This window comes from Mchenga conophoros, linkage group LG14, assembly GCF_057382185.1.
Source record: "Mchenga conophoros isolate Kocher_MC1m ecotype Shallow Benthic linkage group LG14, M_conophoros_male_GT1.1, whole genome shotgun sequence".
Classification (NCBI taxonomy): Eukaryota; Metazoa; Chordata; class Actinopteri; order Cichliformes; family Cichlidae; genus Mchenga; species Mchenga conophoros.
The window spans coordinates 3613488-3619537 of NC_140539.1; positions in this window are offsets into that span (position 1 = coordinate 3613488).

The following is a 6050-nucleotide window of genomic DNA, read 5'->3' on the forward strand; positions in this document are numbered from 1 at the left end:
GAGCAGAGCTTTTTAAGGCCTTCCGGCTCTACAGACACATAAAATATACAAACAGACACACACACTGACATGTAGCAAACTTTGATGTCATTCATATGTTGATGAGACAGCCCCATGTGTGCAAACATAACATCAGAAATGAAAACTACATCGTCATCTACAACTCATCTCAGAGAAGAACTTATGTTATTGACAGCAGATTTGTGATTCCAGTTTCAAACGCTTTCCGAAGATAATTTTAAATAAAATTAGTCAAACTGTCCCTTCTCTTGTAAATATCACTATGTCATTTACAGGTAGGTGACTCGACAGGCTCGCCTTGGCTTTCTGTAACACTACAGCCCACCATGAATCACACAAGCTCCAAATTCACCGGGGAGCCATCATTGGGAATATATAGCAGCTCCTGGGTTACTTTGTATTGTAATAGATGCATTGTGCAGCTAAAGAATATCCCAGGCTGTATTCAAGCAGAATGAACAAAAAGAGGAGCAGAAGAAAGAGTCTGGTGAAGATTCAGGGAGGAAAGTAGTGTAATTAGAAAGAGATGGGATCGAGGGAGGTTCAGTTGCTCTAGATGTGAAATCTAATTTCTATATAATGTCATTTAAATCCTGTGATCCAGCAATTGTATTTGAACTTGGATTATTGGAATCATCAGCCCGTGAATGCCTAAGATCCCCGCCACCGAGTTTGTGTGTGTGTGTGTGTCTAAACGTGTATGTGTGTGTCTGTGAAAGAGGATGGGGAGGGGATTTAGTGTTCCCCAAGTTCACAAGTTGCAAGCTTTTTGGGATGATTATAGTGCTGGAAAGAAAAGATGAAATCAATTTAAAAGTTGCATAAAAAGACAGCACGGGGGGAATAAAGGGAGGTTTTGAAGGCAACACAGGAAGAGAAAACAAAATGAATCTGCAGACAGAATGAGTGCAAACTCATTTAAGTAGAGAACTTAACGTGCAATCGCCCATAGTTTTGAAGCAACAAAGAGAAAAAGATTTTGTTTACTGGCGTTCTCTGTTTGTTATTCAAAATGCAGGTTTTTAAGGAACGGCAAGGGCAACATTTGTGTATTTACTGGGAATATGTAGCAACAAACATCAATAAAATACTTTATGTGTCATATTGACCATGTTCTTCTACACACATGTAATTTACATTTCTGTTGAGGATCGTGAAATGTGTTTTAAGCTCACCTATTCTTTGGGGGAAAGGGGAAATTCCAGGAGATACAATTTATGGCCACTGAAGACTCCATGATTCACTCAGATTATATACTGAGACACAAAACAATGAATCCCTTTACAGCAATGAAACTACAGATGAGTCTGACTGACTGACTGACTGACTGAATAAATGAAAAGGTAAATAATCCAACTGAAGCCTCTCTGTGCTGCACACGAGGACAGGACATTTAACCACAGAATCACAGCTGACATATTTACACCTGGAAAAGATTCGTCTGTTTTTAAGAAAAAACTAATTTTGTGTAGAAGAGAGCTGCATCCAGTAAAATACCTGAACAACACAGAATCAGAAATATGTCCACTCTCTTTATTTTGTATCGTTTCTCAGTTTGTAAATAACACAAGTGCATCACACTCACAGCTAGGGGTGGAGAAAGACATTCTTGGCCTCCTCCTTTTTCTGTGTCTTTCAGAGGAGTGATGCAATCCCCTGGTCGGAGGGACAATTCAGATGAGCTCAATTTATTTTTGTTTCGCATTGCTCTGTTTACATTTTGTAATCCTCAGAGAAATCCTTGTCCCTGCCCTTCATGTCCCATGTCATTATAGATCTGTAGGTTTTAATTGGTTTGAGAGGATTATTAAAGTTAAGGTTACTTAAATAAATAAAATATATATGTGAATTTGCTCCTTCAGGGCTTGTCTTCTGGGTTTAACTTTAATACTGCATAAACTGTCAGTTCAAAACTGATCAGCAGCAAACTCATATCACTTACATTTCTGATCCACTGACCGCAACAGAAAACAGTCCAGGTGGATAAGTTAGACACTCCTGACTTTTAAAGCACAGCAGAACTCTTGTTTCATTTTCTGCCTTTCTGTGTTTCTGGTAACATGTTTGTTAATAAAGATACTGATGATCCTAACCCATCACTTCCTGCGCATGTTTAATGACACACATAATGTGAGATACTGACAGTGGCAGTGAGGCTTTAGCCAATGAAAGGACAACTTGAGACTACAGTAGTGAGCTTAGAATTAAAAAAAGAAAAAAAGGGAAATTGACACAGGAGTGTTTATTCAGTCTACCTTCAGTGATGTAGTGGATGAAATAATACGGAAACTTTCTGACTATTTTAAGCTTTTTGTGTGTATGGTTTTGCTTTCAATGACGTACAAAAACGTTAAGCTTAAGTTCATTCTTGGAACAAAAAAAATCTGCACACATGAAACGTCTTTAATGTCTGTAATTCCAACACTGTTACCAGGAGGACTCCTGAATGATCAGGAACATCTCTGTTCTCCAGTTTCAAAATAACGCGTGTTCTTAAACACCAGAAATCACGTTTCAAAATCTCGTTCAGTTTTCTTCTTGTTGGAAGAAAAAAGTAAATGTTTAGGGAGAAAAATAATAAGTTAGGTGCTGCATATATACAGATTCTGTTTGCCAAAGAAAGCTCGCGTATGCACTCTAAATTATTATTTTATTTAATATTACACTGGAAATCAGTCCTTCACTACAGCAGCAGGACTTCCATTTTGCATGATTGCATCCAATACATGAGCAAGCATGCAGTACATGTCTTTCTATCTAGTCTTTTCTGTACAGTATAAGGGAGTATCCAGAGGGGTGAGCCACAGCCGCAATCCCAGCGTGCTGTGCTGACAATAAAACAGAGGAAGCTCTCAGTGGAGACTACAGGTGTGCTGCATTGTCTTTCCTCTTTGACAGCTCTGAAAGGAGAACACGCTACTCACTGTGGCAAGCCTGATTGTAGTGGCGTTATCGACCAGCTCCCTGGTGTAATTCCCAGATACAGAGCGGCAGAGACAAACGCAGGTAAAAACACTTGGAATCTTTTATCTCCACTGAGCAGCCGATGGCAGGGTGAAAGTTCTCCTTTCCCTCAAGCCAAAACACTGAATACTGGCAGGAATGCAGCTGTCCTGTATTCCTTCCTATGTGTACAAGTATGTGCTTTAAGACTCGGTTAGTTGTTTGTGGATGAGAATCTGTGCAGAAGAACAGGAAGTTAATTCTAAGACCGGCTTCAAAGGAAATCCGAGTTCAGAACAGAGCAAAGCAAGATGACAACTCCCAGCAAATTAAAGACTGCTGCTGCACAGAGACATAAACTCGTAGCTTCAGATCCACACTTTGTACCTTTTAAACAGAAACAGCAATCAAACAACTGCATCACCTTTTCAAACTTTCTGATAATTTTCACGTGTTCAATGATTCTTTCTGCCAGAATCAAAGCATGCAATAATGTGAACAGGACGTGACTGCAACTGGAAGAGTCCAGACTGCACCTGGTGATGGGTTTTTTTCCTGCTTCTTGAAAATGTATACAAACGGCAAAAACACGGCAATGCACAAATGAAGTAAATTATATATATATATATATATATATATATATATATATATATATATATATTTTTTTTTTTTTTTTTTTTTTTTTTTAAATAGTATTTTTCAGCACATGTCAAACCTGTAGGGAAAGGAGTTGGTAGCTAATGTTTTTTGTATCCATTTTTAGTTTGTTTGTTGTGTGAGTGCTACAGATCAATCACCTTTTAGCACTGTGTTGATTGGATGCATCTAGGTTAATATTCTGTCTCTGAATGTATTTGTTGACAGGTATGAGATATCCATTGGCTGATGTCTGATGATGTGTGTGTGTCTTCTTTTCTTTTTTTTCATTTAATTAGAAACTCATCAGACAGGCAAAGGTTAACTCAACGTGTTGTACACAGGTAAACAGTGAGTTCTTATATTTAAGGTTATTTGCAGGAGAAATGAGTAAGAACAACAGAATACATTTTTGATGTCTTGCAGTCTCAGTTGATTGAAACTATTTTGGTGGCACCCAAAGGACCAAGCGTATCCATGCATGTACATGTATATGTAAAGTAATGATGGCTGCATTCTACTTTGCGCATGGTCAAAGCACAGTGGCTCTCTTTTCTTCTCAGTTATGATTCTCTTCACATTTTTGATCATCTCAGATCATATAGTCTGTAAAGAAGAGAGACCGAAATATTACTTTTGGAAAGTAATATTTTTACTATTCAGGTGCAACACAGATTCACGAGTTTTCCAGTTGGAATTGTTTCAGTCAATAAGCCAACCTTTTTAACTGCAGTCAGTCTAGGAATTCATATTGTGTCAATCAGCACTAAACAAAGTAATGATTTCTCAGTACAACTGTAGTTACTAGACTACCACACACACACACATATATATAGTTACATTATGAGATAGGGTAGTGACAGTGGCCCACCTCATAAAATAAAAAAATGTGGAAATTATACCTCAAGTCTTTATATTTTTTGCTCAAATCTTTTCCTTTCCTTTCCTGTTTTTCTTTCCTTTCCATAGATTTCATCTGTCTTATTCCATCTCTCCACTAGCACATCTCATCATTGTGCCTTTCTCTCGGCAACCCCCCCCCCCCCAAAAAAAAAAAAAAAAAGAAAAAGAAAAAAACAGAAAGAAAATGGGAAAACAGCAAATCCTGCAGCCTCTTATGGCATCTGTGTTTACCAGCCCATAATGCCATTCTCAGATTTGTTCAGCTCCCAAGATCACTCCTTGTGTGCACGTATCCCTCCACCCTCCCACCCTCCACCTTCCCTTATCACCCAACAAAGGCAGTGGATGCTATATTTTGAGCAGCAAAACCTTTTGCAATGTTACCCCCACACCCTCCACCTCCCTGATTGTTAGAGTGGTAAGTATGCTGAAGCACCTCGCCATCTCCTGCCTCTAAACCTGGAGACTAAGAGGGGAGTCTGCCACACACACACGTACACAGAAGCAGCTGTCAATACTGCATCCACACAACCAGTGACTCAAGATTAGGCACTGCTCTGAGCTGGGAGGGATTTCACCAAGACACCTTCTTTTACCTCGATAGGTAGTGGTGGGGGTTTAGGTGAGGTTGACGGTGGAGAAGAAAGGACACAAAAAGAAATATAATCTGCATCTATTCATGATTAAAGAACAGCACTGAAAGTTGCGGATGTCACTGCTGGGTTCTTTATTGATACCTTGCCAATGCTGGATGGATAATTGAAGTCTGGGGTTTTTCAAAAAGGATGGATATGGGGGAGAAGTTATAATACCCAGGTGGAATGAAAGGATGTGTGTTATGTCTGCCAGAACACTCTAGCCAGTGCTTCAGGTCTCTTTAGGAGCTGAGCCCAGACAGCAGACAATGCTATTTTGAAGTTCTTTGTAGATTTTACTCATCCAGACAAACCTGGAATCCAGATACAAGCAAAGTGAGGAAGGAGAAAACAGTGGCTGAACTCATCCCTGTAGAAAAACATGAATTTAAATTTGTGACACATTCAATTCCAACTGAAAACACATTCCTCTCTGCAATAGCAAAGTATGTGACATTGGAGTGATGGTTCCACTCAAAATATATTACAGTTAACATACTCTTAATATGAGTTGTTCTTGGTGAATTCTATCTAACTATCTATAGAGGTTGAGCAGGTCCAGCTCCTTCACCGTGTCTCCCTTTCTCTCTCTCTCACAAGCATGGAGGAGAATCCAAGAGATAGGTAGTAACTGTAGGAGAGGAGAATAGGGCCATAGAAGGTCCTTAGCCCATCAGCAGGACCAGTATCTGCTCCTTTGTACAAGGAGGAACAGGTTGAGCACTGGGAGAGCTCTACAAAATGCCCTCCAGCAGGCCTCTGGTGTGAAGATGATATCAGACAGACTTCATGAAGGTGGTCTGAGGGCCCAGTGTGCTCAAATAGGCCCTCTACTCAGCACTGTGCAGATAGTAAATATAGCACAGACAGTTAATTCAATTGCCATTGAATACCAGAACTGGCAGGTTCAGC